This window comes from Lygodium microphyllum, chromosome 6, assembly GCF_053477565.2.
Source record: "Lygodium microphyllum isolate KBCC chromosome 6, Lygodium_microphyllum_v1.1.10, whole genome shotgun sequence".
Lineage (NCBI taxonomy): Eukaryota > Viridiplantae > Streptophyta > Polypodiopsida > Schizaeales > Lygodiaceae > Lygodium > Lygodium microphyllum.
Genome location: NC_141140.1, coordinates 104,870,590 through 104,895,922, shown reverse-complemented (window position 1 = coordinate 104,895,922; position 25,333 = coordinate 104,870,590).

Below are 25,333 nucleotides of genomic sequence, written 5' to 3'. Positions count from 1 at the left end.
AGGAAAGATTGAGAGTAGACACAAAGTAAAGTCATTTATTGGCTATTTGTTAGTGTCATAGATAGCATGATGGGCTATTTGAAGGAATTTGATACCCTTGCTATTGCATGGAAGAACCTAGCAAGGCTATTCAAAGTAATGACAAAGGCTAGAAAGCTACAACTCAAGTTAGGAGATGAACTAAGTGAAAAGAGGAAACCTATCTCCATTAATGATTATACCTGAAGATCAAGATTATTGTGGAAGCTCCTAGATCTATTTGTGTGATAGTTGATGATACTTGAGGAGAAAAACCTTGACTTGGATTCCTCTTCTTCTCAAAGTAAGAACACATTTGAATAAGTATTTTTACTCTACTAGTAGAGGCAAAGGTTGTGGAAAAGGCCAAGGTGGTGGTCATGGTCAAAGTTATGATGCACAACAAACTAGAGAAGGACAATCTCAAGGAAGGGGGGAGTCAAAGAGAGGTGGTTTAGAGAGATGCACAATCTAGAGTCTCCAAGCTATGTGGAGATAGAAGATGACACAACTCACCCCATTACTTATATTGGAAATGTTCATTTGAAAATGCAGGATGGTTTAATTAAGTAATTGGCTGATGTGCTACATGTACCAAATATTACAAAAAAAATTGATTTCTTTGGTCAAATGGTAGAATAGGGAGATTGCATGTTGAATTTACATCTGATGGTTGTTATGTGGAAGCTCATAAAAATGATTACAGGTTGATTGCAAAAGGAAAATGTATTGGTATATTATTTACCCTTGATACAAATTTGCTTGAAATGAATGCTACCATGTTTGCATAAGGTTCATGTGTTGTGGTTGATATTGAAATTTAGCATAAAAAATATATGCAATCAAAATAGATTGTGGATGGTTTGCTCATCTTTAGAGTTGATGGGATACATAAAATATATGAAGCCTATCAATTTAGAAAGTAAGCAAGGTGAGTGTTTCCACATGAAAAGTATATATGAAAGAAGCCACTTGAATTGATACATTTTGATGTGTGGGGTCCAAAGATTCCAACTTTGAGTGGTTGCAAGTATTATGTTTCCTTCATTAATGATTATACTCGCAAAGTATGGCTTTACTTTATGCGTGAGAAAAGTGAGGTGTTTACTCACATTAAAAGCTTTAAGGCTTTGGTTGCAAGGCTATATGTATTAAATACCTAAGGTCAAATGGAGGGGGATAATATCTCTCCAATGTTGAGATATCGAGCTCCACTCGTGATATGCCAGAGTGACCATTGTGCATTTATGTCACCGACTTGTCAGTTTGCAGATGCGGTTGGTACACCGCCCATGAATAATAGCTAGATGACAGCTATCCTTATCTACTCTAGTTCATGGCTCATTTAGTATGCCACCTTAGTTAGTTGAGTTTGGTTTGAGACCCATATATAGGATTCTTCTATTTCTATGTACTAGACTTTTTTTGGCTTACACAACTAAGAAGAGGAAAACTGTTTTCAGCCTCCACCTTTGTGTGTATTCCCCCATTGTGCAAGCAAGAAAGCTACAAGTGAGACTCCTTCCTTCTCTCCCACAATCTTGACATGGTATCAGAGCCTTGTTCGTGGTAAGGAGCTCAAGAAAGAAAGCCAAGTTCGCGGTGTTTTGGTAAGAGGATCAGTGTTGCTTTCATTTTTCTGTTCTGGGAGCAAGTCTCTGCAGGTAGCACAGCCGGAAAGTGCAAGAGTGCATTGTCTCAGATTGAGACACCCTTCGCGGTGTAGGAGGAGGGCAGTATATGCTGCGGTAAGGGCTTTAGCTCTTGGTTGCTCTGTTTTTTTGATTTGAGGCCATTTCGGGGCCCGTTTTGGAGGCGAAAGTTTTATGCACGCACTCAGGAAAAGGCCCAGTTTTATGCTGTGCGACCACTATTCTACAGGTCAGTGAAAAATTACTGTAGAAATTGCATCGTATGCCTGTGCGCAGAGACATTGGGAGTTACAGAATCATCCTTGTTGCCTGTTGATGCAAAATCGTCACTAGGAAGTGACTGTGTGTCAAAAATGTATAGCACAAATACGCAAGCCAGAAAAATGCAGCTCAAGCAAGAGTTGCACAATGTGCAAAGAGAGAGCATGAGCATCAATGACTATCACATGAAGGTGAAGAAGATTGCAGATGCACTTGCTTCCATTGGGTCGCCAGTGGAAGATGATGATTTAGTTTCTGTGACCTTGAATGGTCTAGGAAAGGATTATACACAGTTCCAAATATCCATTTCCGTCCGTGAAAGATTTCCTGATTTTGAGGAGCTGATTACTCTTCTAGTTTCTGAGGAGCAGAGAAATGGTGGTGCATCTTCTTCAGGAGGAACTTTAAAAGAAGCTGCATTCTACTCAAATGCTGGAAGAGGTAGAGGAGGTTGATCTGGAGGCCGTGGTAGAAATCAGAATATGCAGCAAACTCAAGAAAACCAGTCCTATGGAGGAGGACCTGGTAACTTTAGATGTAGGGGGAGCCAAAGAGGTCGTGGTGGATGGCAAAGAGACCAAAATGCAAACAGTAATGTTGAATGCTACTACTGTGGTAAAATGGGTCATATGGCTAAAGACTGCTATAAAAAGCAGAATGACATCATGAATGGAAAATTGCAACAAGGGAATTATGCATCTTCTAGTAGACAGGGTGATGACATAAATGAGCATTTGTTTATGGTGCAGCACATGAACAATTCTGTGACAAGTGCAGAAGAAAGCAATGATGTATGGTATGTTGACTCAGGTGCATCAAACCACATGACAGGTCATGCAGAATGGATGGAGGATGCAAGGAAAATGGAAAAACCAGGATTTGTGGAGACAGGTGATGATACTGCACACCCTATTGTGCAAAATTGAAAAAATTCATTTGTCTATGCAGGATGGGAAAAAGAAATACATGTTCGATGTATTTCATGTCCCGAATATCACCAAGAATTTGGTTTCTGTTGGTCAAATGGTTGAGCAGGGCTTGCAGCTCAGATTTAATCCTCATGGATGCTTTGTTGAGGATATGAAAAATAAAGGTCGCTTGATAGCAAAAGGAAAGAAGAAGAGCAGAATGTTTACGTTGGATGCAGACATGCCTGAATTGAGTGCAGCAATGTTTGCACATGGGACCGGTGTAGTTGCAGATATTGATATATGGCATAAACGCATTGGTCATGTTAATGTACAATGACTTAAATCAATGCAGGCCCAAAATATTGTTGCAGGATTGCCTAAATTCAAGGTTACAGAAATGCATAAGGTATGTGAAGCCTGTCAATTTGGAAAACAGGCAAGGAAACCATTTTCTAGACATGTTCAAGAGAGTAAGAAGCCATTGGAATTAATTCACTCTGATGTGTGGACTACTAAAGCTGCATCTCTTGGAGGCTGTTATTATTTTTTCACTTTTATTGATGTCTATAGCAGAAAAATTTGGGTGTATTTTATGAAAAAGAAAAGTGAAGTTTTTGGGCATTTCAAAACTCTTAAAGCTATGGTTAAAAAAGAAACAGGCCTGCAAATAAAATGCCTAAGGTCAGATGGAGGGGGAGAGTACCTCTCAAATGAGTTTGCAAGGTTCTTGCAGGAGCATGGCATAAAGCAGCAATATTCATGCAGTCATACCCCACAACAAAATGGAATTGCAGAAAGGAAAAACATGCATATTGGAGAGGTATCTCGTGCCATGCTCAATGAAAAAGACTTGCCAGATTTTTACTGGGCTGAAGCAGTTACTACAACAGTCTACATAATGAACAGGACTCCTACTGCAGTAATACATGGGATGACTCCAGAGGAGAGGTATACTGGTAGGAAACCAGATATTTCTCATTTGAAGATTTTTGGTTGCATTGCCTATGTTCATGTGCCAGATGAGTTGAGATCCAAGTTGGATCCAAAAGCTGAGAAGTGCATCTACTCTCTGCAGCAGCAGAAAGGGTATAGATGCTATAACCCTTCTACTCGTAAGTTTACAATGAGCAGAGATGTTGTTTTTGATGAGATGAGTAGCTGGTATAAACCAGTAAATGTGATTGATGATGTAGATGCACAAAATGGTAATGCTGCACAGAATTCACAGCAGCAGTCACAAAATATTAGTGGACCTGGAGCGTCCTCTAGCAGTGGTTCACATTCTTTGCCATGGATAGGCAGATTGAGATCAGGAGAATCTTCTCAAAGCAATGCAGATAGTGGTATTCAGGTATCACGAAAAGGAAAAGAGAAGGTAGATCAACCCATGTTTGATGTGAATGCAAGTCACTCTTATGTGGATGGTGAATCTAGTGGCTCGGAACAGAGCATTGATGATGAGTTGGGTATTCCTTCTATTGTTATACCTGGAGTAAGGAAGATCAGGGATGTTTTGAGAGCACCTGGGAGCGAACCTACTTTGCACAGGTCTACCAGATCTAGGTATCCTGTGGATAGGCTGAAATATGATGGATTTACAGCCATTCACTATGCATATATGGTCAAAGTGATACATGAACAAGAACCCACTTCTTTTGAACAAGCCATGGGAAAAGAAAAATGGGAGAAAGCCATGGATGAAGAAATGGATGCCTTGGAAGCAAATGCTACATGGTAATTGGTACCTTTGCCTAAAGGTAAGAATGCAATTTGTTGTAAGTGGGTTTATAAGATGAAGCACAATGCAGATGGTTCTGTGAACAGATACAAGGCAAGATTAGTAGTCAAGGGGTATGCACAAACATATGGCATTGATTATGAAGAAACATTCAGTCCAGTTGCAAGGATGGCAACCGTAAGAGCAGTCATTGCTATGGCTACATCAAAGGAATGGTCTTTACATCAGATGGATGTAAAGAATGCCTTCTTGCATGGTGATTTGCAAGAAGAGGTATATATGGAGCAGCCACCAGGTTATGTGTATGCTGTTCATCCCGAGTTTGTTTGCAGGTTGAAGAAAGCCTTGTATGGCTTGAAGCAAGAACCTAGAGCATGGTTTGACAAGATAGGACAGTATCTTGTCACTATTGGCTTTCAGATTTCCAAGGTAGATTTCTCACTTTATGTGAGTAAAACAGAGAAAGGTATTATGCTACTTGTCATTTATGTTGATGATTTGATTATGACAGGTGACAGTGATGAAGATATCCTTCATGTGAAAATGCTATTGAAGCAGAAGTTTGAGATGAAGGATTTGGGAGAGCTGCGTTATTTCTTGGTCATTGAGGTGATTAGATCACCAAGTGGGATACGGCTCTTGCAGAGGCAGTATGGATTGGACATGCTGTCTAAATATGGGATGACAGGCTGTAAGCCTATTTCAGTTCCTTTGGAGCAGAATGTGAAGCTGAGCGCAGATGCAGGTGAGCTTCTAGAAGACCCTACTATGTACAGACGCATAGTAGGAAGTTTGATTTATATGACTATTACTAGGCCAGATTTGAGCTATGCTGTTGGATTGGTAAGTCAGTTTATGCAGGCTCCAAGGAAACCGCATTTGGATGCGGCTAGACGCATACTTAGGTATGTGAAGTCCACATTGCAGTATGGACTATTTTATGAGATTGGGGTTCAAATACAGTTGCATGGATACACTGATGCTGATTGGGCTAGTAGTATTTCTGATAGACGATCTACCAGTGGATATGTGTTCTCTTTTGGGAGTGCTGCAGTCACTTGGAGCAGTAAGAAACAACCTACAATTGCCTTGTCGAGCACAGAGGCTGAGTACAGGGGTGCAGCAATGGCTGCATGTGAGGTAGCTTGGTTGCATAAGCTACTTTATGATATGCATCAGCCTATAGATGGGCCAGTTGTCATTTATTGTGAAAGCATCAGCAGTATATACTTGGCAAATAACCCAGTCTATCATGCTAGAACAAAGCACATTGAGGTGCATTATCACTATGTGCGGGAGAGGGTTTTACTCGGTCTTATTGATCTAGTTTATGTCAGCACAGAGGATCAGGTAGTTGACATATTTACGAAGGCATTGGGCGTAGAGAAGTTGCGCAAGTTCAGAGACCTGCTTGGTGTGCAGGAATTGGGATTGAGCTCGAGGGGGAGTGTTGAGATATCGAGCTCCACTCGTGATATACCAGGGTGACTATTGTGCATTTATGGCACCGACTTGTCAGTTGCAGATGCGGTTGGTACACCGCCCATGAATAATAGCTAGATGACAGCTATCCTTATCTACTCTAGTTCGTGGCTCAGTTAGTATGCCACCTTAGTTAGTTGAGTTTGGTTTAAGACCCATATATAGGGTTCTTCTATTTCTATGTACTAGACTTTTTCTGGCTTACACAAGTAAGAAGAGGAAAACTGTTTTCAGCCTCCACCTTTGTGTGTATTCCCCCATTGTGCAAGCAAGAACGCTACAAGTGAGACTCCTTCCTTCTCTCCCACAATCTTGACATCCAATGACTTATGATTTCTTATAGAAAAATGGTATACAAAGACAGTATACATGTAGATATACTCCATAGCAAAATGGAGTTACTGTGAGCAGAAAAATAGGCTTATTGCAAAGGTGACTTGTACATTGATGTAAAAAAGAAACTTGCTTCATTACTATTAGGCGGGAGCAGTTTTTCTGATGTATATATTATGAATAGTACACCCAATGGAGACTCACCTACTACCACATAACTACCACACTATCAAGAAAAAACATGAATTTGCCTAGTAGATATTTTATTAAACATGCTAGCAGCCTGATTTGCATCTATATATCCAAACACACCTTGCTGTCTTTTAAAAAAGTTCATAATGCAAAGTGGATTTCACATACATCAATATGCAACTAATTGCATCCAAATGAGGGTTTCTAGACATTTGCATAAATTGATTGACAAGGCCAATGATATAGCTCAAGTTTAGCCTTGTGATAGTCATGTAAATCAAACTCCCTAATGTCCTCTCAATCATAGTAGGGTCTTCTATCTCATCTCCAACATTAGCATTGAACTTCACATTTTTTTCCAATAGCATTGTGAAAGAGGCTTATATGCTGTCATACCATACTTGGACAACATATCCAAGCCATATTGCCTTTGAGATAGCCATATACCATCATCACATTTGATCATCTCGATACTAAGAAAGTATCTCAACTCACCCAAATCCTTCATCCCAAACTTCTTTTTCAAAAGGTCCTTGGCTTTAGTAATTCCACTATCATCGTCACCTTAATAATCAAGTCATCTACATAGATAACTATGATGACCAAACTTGCATCTTCCTTTCTTACATAAAATGAGTAAGCAACATTAGAAACATAATAGTAGCATAGGTTCCTTTTATCAAAAAATGAGCCAAAAGACTATGTGAAGCCTCGAGTTGTGCCCACCAAAATTACATTTTAAAATATTCCATATATACTCTCTTATTTTTCAAAAGCAACTTCACAAGCAACACATTGGATGGTGTGGAGTCAATAGGGATGGCTATGACCAAATCAACACAAAAATTGGAAATGACTTGAGTGGAATCAACAAGGATGGCTATGGTGGAATCAACATCACAAATGGAGATAGCTAGGGTGGAATCAACATCACAAATAGACAAGGCGGTACCCCACTCATGATCAAAGAGATACAAGAGAGAGGTATATCACTTTCATGTTGAGCTTGACCATGACTATGAGACACTATCTAAGAAAAACAAACCCCATCTAATGTCTTCTACATTTAAAGAATTGTGTAGGTCACAAGGAAATAGGAATATAGATCTATGTGTAGATGGAAAATTGTATCCAAGAGATCATTTGATTGATTCTACGACTTCATTCAGGGACATTACATCTTATAGTGAGCTTTGTTGGAGATGGGTATAATGGTCTCTTGGGATACACACAACATTTAGATGCCATTAGCAATGTACATAAGTTGAAAAGAGATTTGTTAGAGAAGGAAAATAATTCCTTGAGACTAACATTAGAGCAATGTAAGTACAAACTATAGTAAAATAAATGGACTATTTTAGAGTTGGAGAAACAAAGAGATCAATTGAGGCTTAAAGAAATAGTATTGGGAGTTTGCAAATGGTGTAGGAAACTTCAAACTTTTTGAGATAAAAACTTATGAAGTAGTGGCATTAAGAAAAGTATACAAGCAATGAAGTAAGTAAGTTACTTGCTACATCTTTCTCTATTTCATAAAGTATTTGCAAACTATTTTAAATTAATGACTTACTATCTAATTATGAATGTAGAGATATCTTACAACCTAATGAAGAAAATAGTTCAAGCATGCAGGCATCACTTGCACACATTAAAATGCTTTTAAATAAGAAAGCTCTCAAAGTGATTCTGAAAGATCCAAAGTATCAAAAGATCACAAAAGAAGAGATTGAGGCCTTCTTGAAAGGAAACCAAGTTAGGTCAAGTGATATGCAAGTCTTGTGGATGAGACAGGTATATCCAGCAAGGGATACATAGTTGTTTACAAAGCCCTTGAATTGAAGATAAAGGAATCCAAACTATATAGATCAATATTGCTAAACACAACATCACTCAAAAGAATGTGAAAAAAAGTTAATGATGAAGTTCTACATGTCCTAGGATTTCCATTCCACATAGAGGATACATACTATGGAGCAAAAGGTGAGGCAATGGTTTATGACAAATACAATAATACATTTTACAGCTTGGAGGCCTTACAATCATATTATATTCAATTATTTGAGGTGAATCTAGATGAATGCAATGGTATTCTAAAATTTGTACTTAAGCTTGATGAGTGTCAGATTGTGAAGGATACAAAGTTGGAATGGATTACCATCAACCTAATGAATAGGGCATTTGATCCGAAACTTTCAAGGTAAAATCCAAAATGGTTTAGTGTCCAATCTAAGAATAATATATTCTCTCTAGGGTCCTTTGAGACAAGCAATGTACTCATATTGAAAGTTTACTTATGCTAATGGTGTGGTTGTGTCACATGTTTGTAACATATATGTGTGTATTCTAGGTTATGTCTAAGAATTTTGAAAACATTGCATTGGATTTTCCACAACATAAGTATACCCCAAATTATTAGTAAATAAAGGAACATGAGAATCTTAGACATGGAAGGGTTCGAAAGATTTAATGTAGAGTGGCATCTAATAGTTGATTTGAAGACCTGAAGTGCATGTATAATGTCTCTAAAAAGGAGCCAATTGGAAGAGCCTATGCACATATTGCATGAGTGCTGCAAAGGAACTTGATAAAAAGAATTGGAAAAGGGTGCTTGAGAGGCACCTCAAAGATCCAAATTTCAAAGCAATTGTGGATATTTCCTTCTTTAGATTCCATATTTGTACAATGCATGTCATATGCAAAATCGTTGAGAAATTAGTTTTCTTGTGTATATGTTTTGCCTAAATAATGCGACCTATGTCTGTGCAAGTCAAGGAATTCACAGATCTTGAGAAGGCATTATCAGACACTAGTTTGCATGGTGGAAATGTGAATATTGAAAAGGATAAGAAAAGTCTAAAGACAATCGAGATATGCCAAAGAAACTTTCCATTGGAGGTGTGAAAGCAAGAAGATTTATATATGCACCACCCTTTGATAATCCTTGTCAAGCAACGCAATTCACTTAGAGAATTTAATTCAATAAATGGAAGTGCACCGATAATGTGGTTATTGACCATACCGATAGTGGTGGAGCATGATCACGCAAGGCGAACACTTGGAAGTCTTTAGATACGATCATTAAGCTTTGTGATATGTGGGTGTGGAACTCATATGACTATTAGGCCTTTGAAACAACATTGGAGGAGTTTAAAAAGTCAATGGTTAGTATATGCACATATCAACACATTACCCAATATATGGTACATTGTCTTCCTAATGCTTAATAAAGTATGATCACTTAATTGAGAGTGCAACACTAATTTGGTATCCTTTTTAATTATTTGATAGCAAATTATATATAATCACACCCCTTGGTTTACCAAGGAATACGATAGTCTATTAGTGTGGTCAATTCAAGGTATGGAGAAAACCCATAATCAAGCTTGTACTACCTATTTCAACCATACAAGACATGGTTGAGGAGTGGAGAAAGCCAATAATTTGGAAGAATTACACCAATGGACATATAAAAAGCTTATCCATTTGAGCGAATAGAAAAGAAACGCTGAGAGCATTTGAAATCAATCAAATAATGTGACATTTGGAGAGATTGAGAAGAAAGTAATCATGGGAGAATTCTAATGCAACAATGAAACATGTTATGTGGTAACAAACTAGACAAAGACAATGAAAGGTTTAGATATCCATAAACAATAGTTCCTCATAAGCCCATACACAATGGAATGAATACTTGAGGCATTGTGGATAAATATCACCACAAAGGAACACTTATCAATCTTTGTATGAAATAATGATATTTTACATAATAGAATACATCTCATTTTAAAAAAAGGAACACTGTTTCTTGATTAAGTAACAAGACAATGCTCAATTTCACTAATCTACTTGTGGCCTCTTTGAAGATGGCCCAACTTCATCATGTAGTTGTTATTCTAGTTCTTTTAAAGCTTGCTTATTAAATTTTGGAACTAATCTACTTCCAAGTAGGTGCCTTTTTCTATATCATACAAGCATATTTGGATCCTTAATACCATTCATCAAGCCAAATATTGGATACTTCAAGTGGTATTTATCATGTCATGCCTAGTAACCACGGCCTTGGTTGAAAACTTGTAGAGCTTCTTACTTCTCCAAAAATATTATTTTCCTTGCATTCCATTGTTACACCCTTGGAAGATCAAGACAGAAAATCCAAAAAATCGAAAATGGAAGACAATCCCGAGGCAAGAGGAAAACAAAGAAGAAAGGCACACTCAGAAAAAAATGTGAAGACATGAAGTGTAGGAAAAAGTCTCAGATGTAAAAGGAAGCACATAATAATAAGCGCTCTATGATATGCTAGCAAGAAAAGCATTGGACATATTGCAATTCATTTTGCAAAAGAGTGTCGTGCTCTCTCCCATGCAAATTGTAAAGAATGAGAGGTGCAGGTTGATGCCTACGCTAATAGGAAGGAGAAGAAAAGAAAATAGAGGTGCAGGTTGATGCCTACGCTAATAGGAAGGAGAAGAAAAGAAAGTAGAGGAATGGAGAAAAACCGAGCAAAAAATGAGATGGCTGCCCAAGGGAGGGATAAGGGCATGTATAAAAGCCGAGAAATGAATAAAGAAGCTCATTCTTGTGTGTGGCCAAGCTTGTTCTCTTCTTGGTTCTTGCTCTTCTTCCTTCTTGTGCATGAGAGAGGGAGAGAGGGAGTGTGAGAGAGGGAGTGTGAGAGAGGGAGTGTGAGAGAGGGAGAGAGTGTGTGTGAGAGAGTGAGGGATCGTGGAGAATCTCTTCTTCTCCTCTTGCCATCGTCTTCTTCTCACTTTCCCTTTCTTGCATGCATGACTATGGAGGTCAAAGCTCGGAGCTTGGAGATGAAGCTTGCTTGAGGGTGCATCTTGAATCGTGGAGCCATCGGCAATAGATTCGTGGGAGGAGGTACTCAATTGGATTTGAAGGTAAGCTCACTACATTGGTGTGTGGAAGGGTGCGCACGGCTATACGAGAGGAGGTGGCCATAGCTCTTGACTTGAAATGCTTGAAGCAATAAGTGGTTTGTGGGTCTTGGTGGTTTGCTGCGAGAGTGAGACGTACAGACCACTTATTGCTTCAAACATTTCAAGGCGAGAGCTATGGCCACCTCTTGCATAGCTGTGTTCACTCTTTTATATACCAATGTAGTGAGCTTACCTTCGAATCAAATTGAGTATCTCCTCTCACAAATCTATCGATGGCTCCACTATTCAAGATGCACCCTTAAGTAAGCTCCATCTCTAAGCTTCGAGCTTCGACCTCTATAGCTGTGCGCACAAGAAGGGGGAAGAGAGAAGAAGAAGTTGAAGAGAGGAGAAGAAGAGCTTCTCTAGAGTTCCTCATTCTCACACACACACACTCCCTCCCTCTCTCACACTATCTCTCTCCCTCTCTCATGTACAAGAAGGAAGAAGAGCAAGAAGCAAAAAGAGAACACTTTTGTTAGAACACTCATCAATATCTTATTCATGGATTCGACTTGATTGTTGGCTTGAGGATAATATGGTGAGGAATTTCAATGGATTATTAAGAAGGTGGATAACAAGTGAGTGATCACTTCATTGATGAAGTGTGTGCATTGGTCATTAACCAACTCTATGGGGCAACCAATCCATGAGATTACTTGCTCCCAAAGGAACTTGGCCATGGTCCTAACATCATTTTTTGCGAGTTGCTCGAGCTTTCGCTCACTTGGTAAGGTAGTCTATGGCAACAATGATGTACTTGGCTTGGCTGTATTGTGCTACAGGGCTAATTGGACCAAAGAAGTCAATTCCCCACTTCTCGAATGGCTAGCAATGCGATCATCAGGGTCAACTCCATTTTGTCCTTATGAGTAGAGACTTTGGTCCCTTAGTACTCATCATATTGCTTCACCAACTTAGTTGCATTGCAAAATGGCATTGGCCACCGCAATTGAGATTGGAGCACCTTGCATGTTGTAGTATCTCCATTGAAATTTCCTCTAACAATCCCGCCATGTGCTTCCTTGAGCACATCATATATTTCATTTTGGTAATCCATTCTCAAGGATGTGGACTATGTCATCATATGGTGTGAGGTTTGGTCTAGACAAATCTCATTCATTGGACATTCTAAAAAGATATACATCTGGTAAATCATCACAGATTCCCTATCTAGTAGCTTTTCTTGTGGGTATGCAAGACATAAGATCCCCCATATAATGTTGTTTGTCCTTGTTTATGACCACAGAGAAGTCCAATTCCAAATGTAGGAGTAACCATTGAGCAATGCATCTTGTTGCATAGGGTTTGTTCACAAGATAAAGCAATGCTTGATGATCCACAAAGAAGGTAAAGGATATCGCTAGAAGATAGTGTCTAAACTTCTTTACAATGAACACCATGACTAACCCTTCTCTCTTTGTTGTGGAGTAGGTCTATATGAGTGAGTTGTTTGCTAGCAAAGCTCACTAGATAGTCTAGGTTATGTTCATTAGGTTGGCACAACACTGCCCCCGTGGTAAATTTTGATGCATCAATGTGTGCACATGAAAGGTAATGGACTAATCTGATGCTCTTAAGATAGAAGCTGAAGTTAGAGCCTTTTTAAGCCTTTCATAGGCCTTTTGACATTCTTCGGTCCACTCAAATATTATTCATAACTTGTACAAAGATCTAGCAATCAATGCATAGTTCAGCACAAATTGTCGGTAGTAGTATCTTATGTGACCTAAGAAATATTGAACCCCCTTGAAGTTGGTCGGAGGGGGAAGGCCTATAATCACCTTGACTTTAGAGAAGTCTGTGGCTATCCCAGTCCTTGACACAACGTACCCTAAAATACAACCATGCTTCACTCAAAATTGGCACTTTAAGGGGTTCAGTGAGAGACTATATTGTCGACATCGTTCAAAGACTATTCACAACTTTTCCAAGAGCTCTTCCCAATTGGTGTAGACGCATGGGCCATCAACGAAGACTTCCAACCATTTTCTGAGCATGTCCTTGAAGTTGGCACACATGAGGCACTAGAGGATGGAAAGAGCATTGGTTAGTCCAAATGGCATAATTATGTAGGCAAACATCCCCCATTCGGTAGTGAATGCTGTCTTGTGCTGGATGGACTTGCACTTGGTTATAGCCTGAGAAGCTATCCAAAAAATTGTAGTCTTTCTTTCCTACCACTCTCTCTAGCATGTGTTCCATGTATGATAACAAGTAGTTGTCTCTCTTTGTAGTTGCACAGACTTTATTATAGTTTATGCACACTTGAATCTTCCCATTCTTTTTCATGACTATGACTATGGTTGATACCCAGTCGAATATGCCCATTAGTTTTCATGATTATAACTATGGGTGATACCCAATATGTGTGCTCTATCTTCTAGATGAATCTTTCCCTCAATAGCTTATCAATCTATTTCTTTATTTCATGTTCATGCTTAGGATTCATTGCGTATGGTCATTGCTTGATTGGTAGTACTGCTTCACGGATCATGAGAATATTGTGAGTCACCATACTTGGATCTATTCCCTTCAGCTCACCCATGCAAACACATCAGGAAATTCCTGTAAGAGATTTATGAGATTGTTCTCTTCCTCCTCGGTTAGGTCATCTGCTATGTACATGGGTCAAGGCTTGTCCTCCTCTCTTGCCGAGTTGACCTACTTAATCTTGGCTGATGGGTTCACTTGCTTGCCCTTTTTGTTTGGCTCCTACTAGCACTACTATTTGATCACCCTTTTCGTACTTCGTGAAGTGCATGGGTAGTTCCTAGGGTTTCTTTGAAGACCTTTATGGTTTCTTTTTCTCCTCCTTTAGCCTCTTGCACCTTAGGTGGACTGGAAGGTTCCCTTTGGTGCATTGGGTCCCAGGTGGTCAAGGTATTTTAGGATCACTATCAGAGTTCACCCCTCCGACTTGGAGTTGTACTTGTCATCCTCACTAGAAGAGGTTGTGTCCCCTCATGGTTGCAACTTTGAAGCTGACTCCACTCTAAATAATGGTGTGGTGCAAAGTTAAAATAATCTTGCTCGCTCATAATCTACCACCTCTAGGCATTCTAGCCAAGCTCGATTGCAATCTACCTTGGAAACTCCTTTGCTCACTCGAAATGTGTTGACCTCTCAGGGTTTAGTGTGTGCTCTAATTTGCTCAATCACTCTTCCATCCATGTCACATTCTATGGTCTCTACTTCCTCTTTGCTCTCCTTACTAATGAAACAATAGTGTTCATTTGCATCATCGGAATCTTCATACTAGGATTGTGTGTCGCTTGTAGTGTTTCTATTCTCAAGCTCTATCTCATTTGTTATGAGAGTCCAATTATATGACAGGTTTAGGTCGTGCACCTTAGTCCATTGCCATTCCTTGCTTTCCATAAGATCCTTGAGAGGCTTTAAATTGGCAGGCTAGGTCACAAGATAGCTTACTTGAGAGGTACTCGAGGATTTTGTGGAGTTCCAATTTGTTTGCTAGGACACGATAGGTGATTGGCCTTGGTTGGATGATGAGAATCCTGGCCATCATGCATGGGGGCACTATGATTAGGTTAGAAGTGATGGCATTGTTAGGTTTGCTAAGCTGAGTCTACAACTTGCCTATATTCATCCTCATCCTCTGAGAATGTGAGATCAATGGTTGCCAATACATGCATCCATGCATGCTCATCCTTAGGGCAAGGAATGTACCTTGTTAGAGGTTCACAATCACTTCTAGTCCTCAAGTCACCCTTTAACAGGATAGAGATGGCATCTAAGTCCACTTGTGAGGTTTTCTAAGTGTCCATCTCTACACTACTTCTGATCTATTGCCTAAGAATATTAGGCCATTATCCTAGTCCTCTATCACTCTGGCATTCCTCATCCAAGGCTTGCCTAGTAGGATATCATAATCCACTCCCTTCATAACTATGAAGTTTACAAAGAATTGAATTCCCGCTATCTTTAGAGGCCAATCCTTCATGACTCTGAAAGGTCTAACCTTCATCCCATTCATTAGAGTGACATTGAATTGTGCAGTTTCCCTAAGCTTGTAGGATTATGTGACTATGTACACTAACCCTTGCTTCTGTGTCTACTATTGCCTTTCATGTAGTAACTCCCAAGGCAATGACAGGTAAGACTACGTGCATCTCAGTGCCTTCCCAAAAGGCATTCACTTGTGGGGACTTAGATATTGAATTCATCGTTAGGCTTGGTATGTGTGTCATGGCATTGTGATTTGGGAAGTCTTGCAATTTATGTTCACTATTGTGTTTTAGCCATCGCTTCAACTCTTGCCATAGTGCAGAGTTTTGCCTAAGCAATTCTCCCAATGACAATGTCATAGGAGTTGTTATTAGTGTGGCTATCAATTTTCCATCCATCTTTTCCTCAGCTTCATGGGCTTCCTGCCAATGCTCTTAAGCCGTTTGCCTAGTCATTGCCTATGCAACTGTTCATGCGGTGGTATTGTCTCTCATGCTCTTAAATATGTGGGAGAGATTGGTGGGCTTGAGAGTTCATTGATCTCATCCTCAATGATAGGCTTAGCTTCTTGCAAGTGAGTTTGTGCTTCCTTTATCCATTTCTTGACCTTATCCAAAGTCGTTAGCTATTGGTTGGGGTCAGGGTACTCTCCAACCCTATTGCTTTCCTTCCCTCTCATCTTAGGAGTAGATGTTTTTGCTTCAACATCAGTGACCTATTTTCCTTTTGTTAATGTGGTCTCACTCTTTGTGTTGAGCATTATTTTTTTCTCAGTCCTCTTTTTCCTCTGTTATCGTCTCTTATTCCCTATAGAGAATGCATCTAGGTTGTTAGGTCTAGGGAATGAGATATCAACTTGCTTTGTTTGAGCTTGTGTAATGACATTTATGGGGATAGGTGTGGCATTTTTGCTAGGTGACTCGACACAAAAGAGTCTACGTGGCACATATGGTATGATTGCTAAGCTAGTGGAGGGTTTTTGCCTAGGGAAATCGGCAAATAGGTGTGTGACTCGACATTCGAGGCCCCTCAAGTCAAGCCTTTTCTATATTTTCTTGCTTCTTTTCAGAGCAGCAAGATGATACATGCCTTGGATGGCCACACATCCAACATGCTATGGGCTCCTAGTTCTAAGTTCCTCCTAGACCTTTACCTCTCCCTCTACCTAAGGTCATAATCAACACAAATCTATAGTCCATCAATATGGGATTACCCTCTTTATCATAAGAGACATAAGGGTTCACGTATGAATCTTCCTCTAGTGGTTCCCCCACAAAGTACACTAGAGCATTGCTTGGTGGATGGGTCACAATCTTCCACAATTGGCACAAGGCCTTGATTTGTGATTGTGAGATTCAGATGGTTGATGGCTCCTCCACAGTGCACAGACTGCATATGAGGTCGTACTACTGGCCTTTGCATTAACTCTTGCAGTCTGGCCAACTCCTATTTTAGATTGGCTATAGATTGGATCTGGTCAACACTCTTTTCTTTTTCTTGTTGGTTGGGGGCTGCTCATTCACTAGTTGTTCTAGCTCTCTTGGCATTTCTAAATGTATTGCACCCTTGCTGTGTAGCCTGAGAGCTTCTCTCCTTGAGTAAGTCATCTATCCATATGGGTTCCTCAAAGACTCTTGCAAGCATATCCCTTTACATGTTTGAGTTTCTCACTAGGGCCTTATAAAGTTTTTCATTGTGCATCCCGTTAATGAATATGGTAGAGGCTGCTCTCTCATCGGGTCACTCAACTCTGGAGGTATCTTCTTATAGAGACTCCTCACATGTGTGATGTAGTCTCATATGTCCTCTTTGTCTTTTTGACTGACATTCATCAACTTAACAATGAGGTTATCAGAGTATCCTACCTCCGAGAATCTCTTGATGAAGAGATCCTTCAACTAAGTGAAGTTATTGCATTCAACATTATCTAGATTGGTAAACCAAATCCTTTCCCTATCTCTCAAGCAAAGACTGAATGTTTGTGCTCATTGAGTGGGGTCTATGAGGTTGTTAGCCTTACACACCTTCTCAAATTGCTCTACAAAGTTGTAGGGGTCATCACCGACTTGGTATTTATTGAGTTACTTTACAACTATGGGTATTTTTGTTTGGCTCTTGGTGTTTGGGGTAACTCCCATGGTTAGCAACACTGATGTTGCCAAGGTTGCTCACTTTGCTTAGTGATGGTATTGTTCAGCAATCTTTTTGTGAGTAGCTCAATAATTGTAAGGTTGGCTTCTAGGGCTCTATTCCTAAGCGGTATTACCTCCCATTTTGTTCCTTTGGCTAGGATCTTATGAACCTCATTGAGCTCTCTCTCTCGATGCAACCTCTAAGTCCTTTTCTCTTGGCTATAACTCACCATGAGTTGCAATGCTATCGTTCCTAGTGTCCTTGTGAGGTGCCTCATCTAACAGACCCAGAGGAGTCCTCTTAGTAGTTGATAGAAATTCATATCCATGCACATCACCATCCCGTCTCCCCATGGAAAACCTCGGACTTAGTTGAACATGGGAATCTCAGTTCTACTTCACATGGGAAGCATAGACAAGTCACCCCTAACAATAATCTAATGCCCACCTAAGAAAGAGCACTTTGTAATCAATCAAAGGCAGGAGTGAGGTTAACATCGCACTTGGTTTAAAGAGAGTGAGAGATGAGGGAGAGTGTAACTTGATCCCCCTACCCATAAGATAAAATCTCAGCTCCGGCCCCTTAAAATAATGTTAAATCTGGTAACTAATCCTACTGATATTGGGTGGATCACAATTTAATCAGCTCTATCTAGTGTTGGAAAGTTACTCGACTTATCGGGTTCACCTTGCCATAGGCGTCCAATTGTTAGGATCGAAGCCTCCCACTTTCCTCGATGGGGTTTGCTTAGTTTTCTAATTAGCAGAGCATACTACCACACTATTTGGACACATAAAATCAACTTCCTTTTATTACCTACATTAAACTGGGTTCGTTAAACTCAATCTTTAGCACATAACAAACAACTTGAAAATCAGATACTTTATTTCATAAGAACATCCAGAATCATCGGAGTGATATAAAACCATATTTCCACAGAAAGACACAGTCCAACCTAGGATAGGACATTCCAATCCCTCGGGTTTGGGTTGTATGTGATTGTACTCCATTCGTGGTCAACATGGAATTTATTGGCTCAGAGCCCCTCTAAGATTCCTTGAGCCTTCAGAGTCATCCTACATAATAGGGGCACTTACCACTCGGCCCTTTTCCCTCTTAGGTGCTTGAGTGATCAAAAACCAAAAACACCTACCTACCTTGGGAGCGTAGGACCCCTACCCATAGGTGAGTTTTTCCACACTACTCCACAGAGTGTAAGGGAGCATTGGGTTGGGGACCCCAATGTCCCGAACCACCACAATCCACAACTCCTCCGGTTGTGCAAGCCCGGAATCATAATAGCCATAACTCATCATTCACAAATCCAAAAGCTGTCATAACTATAATACATTTTAACACAGTTGTCAATGTGATGCATAGAATCTATCCCCTTCACTAATTTATGTGTTCCTTCCTAAAAAGCATTTGATAATGCTAACATGCTTTTACAAGTCTAAGTAAGTTCTAACTAATCGTGATCCTTTTCTTATGTATTAACCTGATTATCCCCATTTGGCCATCCATCGTGATTACAGTTTATAGCCGTGACCTCAATTTGTTGTGGGATGACTAGCTCTTCAGTTTGAATGGGTTTGGGGTTAACTTTCGCTTGTGCTTCTGCATCGTGTTGAGTTCCCTCAGCAGCAGTGGCGACCACTTTCTTGTGTTGGAGAGCTCTCTAAGCATGACCTCGCTCAGCATCTCGACATCTCTTGGGAGTCATGGAAGAAGCTTGATGGGTTTGGGCAGTGCTTCCGCGTAGGGGTGGAGAGAAATGAGAAATGATAGATTAACGTCTATAAAAGGCCAAAATGACCTATGAGACCATGAGTTACAATCATGTGTATGATGGTACAATTGTGTGGGCAAAATATGTATGTAGCACAAAGCAAAATAAGAAAGGAAACTAACTATGGCTATGTGTAAAAGATAGAGCTCTATCTAGTAACAATGAGCTCCAAATGGTACAATCTCATGTGGGTATGGAGGACCTAGCTCTAGCCTTAAGCAATAATCCCATGTATTCTCATATGAAGGTGTCATCGGTGTATGTCTCGAGAGAGAGAAAGAGAGGCTCGGCTGATTGTAGTAGAGCTTCCTTGCATCAATAGCAGCAGAGAGACATCTGCATGGATCATTGTGTGTGTTCTTGACGTGATGCTCTACCCCTGTTTATATAGAAACCCGAGGGGGGGGGGGGGGTAAAAGAGAGGGTGCCTATTTTTTAGCATTTTTGATGACATCATCGACGACAAAGAGAGAATGCTTTCTTTTAGTGTTTTTTGACGACATCATTGATGACATCAGGGAGGGGCTCCATTTTCATAGCGCGAATATATGGGCGAGCACTGCATTGTGTGCCGCGTGGCCGGGCGGGCGTCACTCCAAGGCAGCGACCAAGGCATAGACCTTGGCATACTTGGCAACAAGCTACAAAGATTTCGTTGGCGCCATTGGCTGCACGGTGAGAAGCTCAGTAGAGAGACATTTGAATGGATCGTTGTGTGTCTGTGTGTGTTCCTGACGTGACGCTCTACCCCTGTTTATATAGTAACTGAGGGGAAGGGTAAAGGAGAGGGCACTTGCTTTTTAGCATTTTTGATGACATCATTGACGACAAAGAGAAAACGCTTTCTTTTAGTGTTTTTTGACGACGTCAAGGAGGGGCTCCATTTTCATAGCACGAATATATGGGCGAGCACCGCAGTGCGCACTACGTGGTTGGGGCGAGCACCGCACTGTGCACTGTGTGATTGGGGCGGGCATCACTCCAAGGCAGCGACCAAGGCATAGACCTTAGTGTACTTGGCAATGAGCTACAAAGACTTCGTTGGCGCACTTGGCTGTGCGTGAGAAGCTCCCACTAGCTTGTAGGAAAATATTATCATCAGGAGGTCACCCATCCCGATAGTGTCGCCACCCGAGTGCACTTAATTGCCAAGTGACTATCCACTAGGCTAGTTCTTTTTGTTGTTCTATACTACAAATACAGTTTTAATGAGCTAGTCTTGGGAGGGAATTCCAAGTCTTTTTTTCTATGAAGTGGCATATAATACCTTATTAATAATAAAAATTATCTTCATAAGTAGAGCCAGTTTCATAATTTTTTTAAAAAAATATGCAACATAAATCAAATTTCTTTGGAATGTATACACACATTGTTTATTAAAATAAACTAAGTAATGGGGACATTACACTCATCTCCTCCTCAAGGTTGGCTATGATATTGGCTATTGTCTTCCATGATGTGCTATCCTTGTCTGCTAGTCGTACTGTGTGATAAGTCGTCGGATGTCGTCTAGGTACTTTGCCATGTTAAGGTTCACATCAAGGTCGTTCTCATTAGAGCTGGTACCTGCCATGATGGTTGTCTCTTGACCCATTGGTGCTTCTACGAGGTTAACTAGGCCGGCTAAAGATATATCCCTAATCTTGACTGGTCTATTTGCTAAAGAAGAGATCTAGACTATAGATACATTCCTTGATACTAGATTGTTTGCATGAAGCTACAAAAGACTTTATGGTGGAGTTCTTCTTGGATTTCTATATTCTTGCAGCTCATGCACATAGAATTACAATAATATAGAGGGACTTCACGTTCCTTCCCCTATATTGAGGTTCGGATACAACAAATTATTGAGCCTAGATGACATTTTTGATAGAATAATAAAGGGAATTTTGGAAATCCCTCCTCTTACAAAAGGAGCAGGAAGGTGAAGGTGACTGAGGTAACAGGAGAACCCTCACACTCCCACCAGACAAGGTTAAATGCTTAGAGGGTAACCAACCAAGAAGGAAGGGAGACATATGAGACAGAGGCCAGGGAGACCAATGCTAGCAATGTGATCAATGAGATTCATGAGAGACACACTAGTTTGCACAAGCAGAGTTGTGAGGTGCTTGATATGCTTGGTCCCTCTTTTGAAGCTCTTATTGAATTTGTTATAATGACAAATTGCTCCTAGAGCATTCGCTTGGGATGCAAACCAACAATGTAAGTTTATTTTTTCTTAAATTAGCATAGCATAGTATTTTTGTTAATGACTATATGATTATCCTCATTTTATACAATTTATTGTAGGGTGATCATTTGACAAATTACATGGATGATGACCTTCTTCTCTTTAGAGAAGAGATGGTTGAGAATCTAATTAATTGTGCAATGCATAGGAATGTCTCAATACCACTTGCATATGCATCTCTACTACCTTGCATATCTCTTAGTGCCAACCTTTGAGGTTTGATGGATATATATGTGCAAACATAGACACAATTTAACAAATTTGTGAAACATAAAATCGAGTTTAAAGCTTATTGAAATATTCTAGTAAACTTAAAGTTTGGTATATGGCATGGCATGCCAATGGGCTAGCTTTGCAAAGCACAAATTTGAGTGCATATATGCATGTGGTATAAGCACCTCCATTTTTTTCTCAGCCTTTTGAGCTTGAAATCCTTAACTCGCCTCTTGTAAGTGTCAATGAATTTATTTCCATGTTTTCTCCTCTTCTTTGTTTGTAACATGACCCAAGAACCAACATCAATGGTAGTAGAAATCCACCTATTGTTGTCAATGCCAAAATTGTTATATATTATGATTGCTTTGATAGAAGACGAAGAACATCGAGGATGTGAAGCTTCCATTGGAATAGAAGATGAAGAAGAAGAGGACATCAAGTGAAAAGAGAGAATAGAAAATCCTCTGCAAAAATAAAGGGAGGGCATAGAATTTCTTGAACCCTTTGAGATTTTTGAGAAAGAGAGAGGAATACTACAATGGAGGGAACATGTTTGGGTGTATTACTCAAGAATTTTGAAAAAATGACTGGGACACAATAAGGTTATATTGGACTAATAAGAAATGTCTCTATCTAATGTCTTTAATTGTACTAATACCTCCTATAGTTTGTCTCCATGAATTTTTGCTCCAAAAATACCTAAGAATTCCTTATTTTAAAAATGTCTAAATATGAGATAAAAACTTTAAAATTGAAACACCCTTATTTTACCATAACTTTAGCTCTTGCCCTATTTGTTGAGAGGCTTTCTCCCTCTAAGACTAAAAGGCCCAAACTTGAGTCCAAATCTCCCCTAATGGGCACTTGAATGGGGATGACAAAGGGAATATTCCTTGGATGAGTAGGGAAAGTTTATAATATACTAGATTAGAGAGGCCAATCTCATCACCTTCTTGGGCTATAAAAGTGACCCCTTGAAAGCCATCATCTATCTATCTTTCATGTAGTCTAAGTTATTAATGTTGGCCTTAATTTCTTCATCTATTATCTATCTAGATCACCACCTAAGCTTTACAATCAAAGTGCATGGGTGGATAGAACCATCTTCGATTTAATTTTTTGTAATTAAAGAAGTTTCTTTTCTAATCTTATTTGTTATATACTCTCTATTTCTCATTCAGATTCTGAATACTATATCATGTAATTTTTACACACTAACAAATCCTAGGGACCTCTAGGGATCACAAAGTATATGAGAGACATGGGCTTCAATAGAATGTCATTATTTGAAAGTAGTTTTGGCACATCAAGAGATGGTGTTGTTGCAATCACAATCAACACATTGAGGATTTGTCTACTAGCCTTCACTAAAATTAAGTTAGATGGTACATCAAGAGATGGTGTTGTTGTAATCGCAATCAACATATTGAAGATTTGTCTACCAGCCTTCACTAAAATTAAGTTAGATGGTAGAAACTATAGTTTGTGGAAGTTTAAAATCACAAATATTCTTAATTTTTATGAGCTCTTAGACATAGTGTTGGGGATGGACCCAAAACCACAACCTACTCCTAATCCATCAAATTTGAGTGTAATGATTCCTCCAAATTTTGATGTCTTATAGTCTTTGAAATGAGGATTGCTAATGCACTCTGTGTCTTAGTTACAAGATGTTTTGATAGTGTTTTACCTTGATTCAACATACAATAAAGGTATGAGAGGCTTGGCACATACTAAAGATCCAACACAAAATGTGAAACCAAACAAGAATTCAGACTTGAAGAGCGCTACAGTAGTGGGGAAGTTTGTTGAAGGAGAGTGAAGCATTCATCACTTGAATTAGAATTTGCACGATCAAATGGCTGGCATACTCACACTCAACTCACAACTTACCATGGAGGGATGGAGAAGAAGTAGAGAAGAAAGAGAGCTTCTCATTGCACATCCCTCATTCTCTCACAATCACAATCTCACATATTCACACTCAACTCACAACTCACCATGGAGGGATGGAGTAGAAGTACAGAAGAAGCATAGAAGAATAGTAGAGATTCACTCCTTATCCTTCACCCTCACCCTCACACACTCTCACTCTTCTCTATAACTCTCATACAATGAGGCAAGAGTAGCAAGAAGGTAGGAAGCTTGAGTTTGTAGACACATCAATAGTCTTTTCCATTAGATATCATCCTTTTTATATACATTTCCAAGGTTTCTCACCCTCGTGGATAACCTATCCATTTTCATGGACTGAGCGGTCATCTCAAGTTGTTGCACCATACATTGCATAAACCTTATCCCTAATGAATATTCTAACTAGTATATCTTCTAACATCCAAAGGATATACAACTTGCATTTGACCCTCAATTTTACATCAAAAAATTGTGCTAAAAATCACATCACAATAATAATAATATAATCCATTGCTGCATAGAAATTATCCATGAAAAACATAGTGTATTCATAGCCTAATCTCACATCTTGTTGCATATTGTAGCTAATATTATTCCCCTCTTGGATAAGTGCCAATCTCATGGAACCCATGTCAATGGTGGCATTTATTGCTTGCACCAAAGATGAGGAATGCTAGGATAGTTAATAAAGAAGTCATAATAGAGGAGGGATGTGTGGCTGATGAAGGAATGTTATTGATGATGGGGTGGATCATATGAAGATGAAGCTAACTAGTATACTATAAAATGATAAATGAAGAAGATGTGGCTTAAGGGTGGAGATATGATGGCTACTTGGAGGTAGTTGCACCATGGAAGAAAAAAACATAGATCATGACAATAAAGGGGTCATTGAGGTTGAGGAGCTTTTAGTGGAATTTGCACAAAACCCCTAAGTCAACTTGTGTTCTTCGTAACTGTGTGTCTAATTTACTTGTGTAGTGACTAGTATGCATGCAAGTGCAACTAGGAGATGGGTTGATTGTAGTTGATTGATTCTTAGTAAACTTGAAATCTTGTCACACACTTTAGGACCTACTTGGTGGAAGCTTTTATTATACAATGCACATCTTAGGGTGATAAGTTATTATAGCAAGCCCATGATTTCCTACCCTTGACATGTCTTGAGGTTGTGTACTAGGAGCAAGGTCTAGAGGGTCAAAAAAAAAAAGATTGATATTATCTAGTTTAAGAAGGAAGGATTTATAGGAGAGTCTTAAAGAGAGACTTATGATCACAATCAACCAAGGCCATCAACTGTGTCTAGCTTAGGGATCCCTAAGTATAGTAAATGTCTAGGTAGCATTAATCATCCAAAAAATGGTTTGGATATGGATAATATACCATCATTGGAATTTTAATGAATATATATCCAAACAAAAGTCTTTTCAAATGTATATTTGAAACCATTTCGACCACTCTAAAAACTCTAATATTTGAAGTGATATCTAGTTTATATACAAATTTTATCTAAAATTTTTAAGCTAACTTATGTTTATCTCTTATCAAA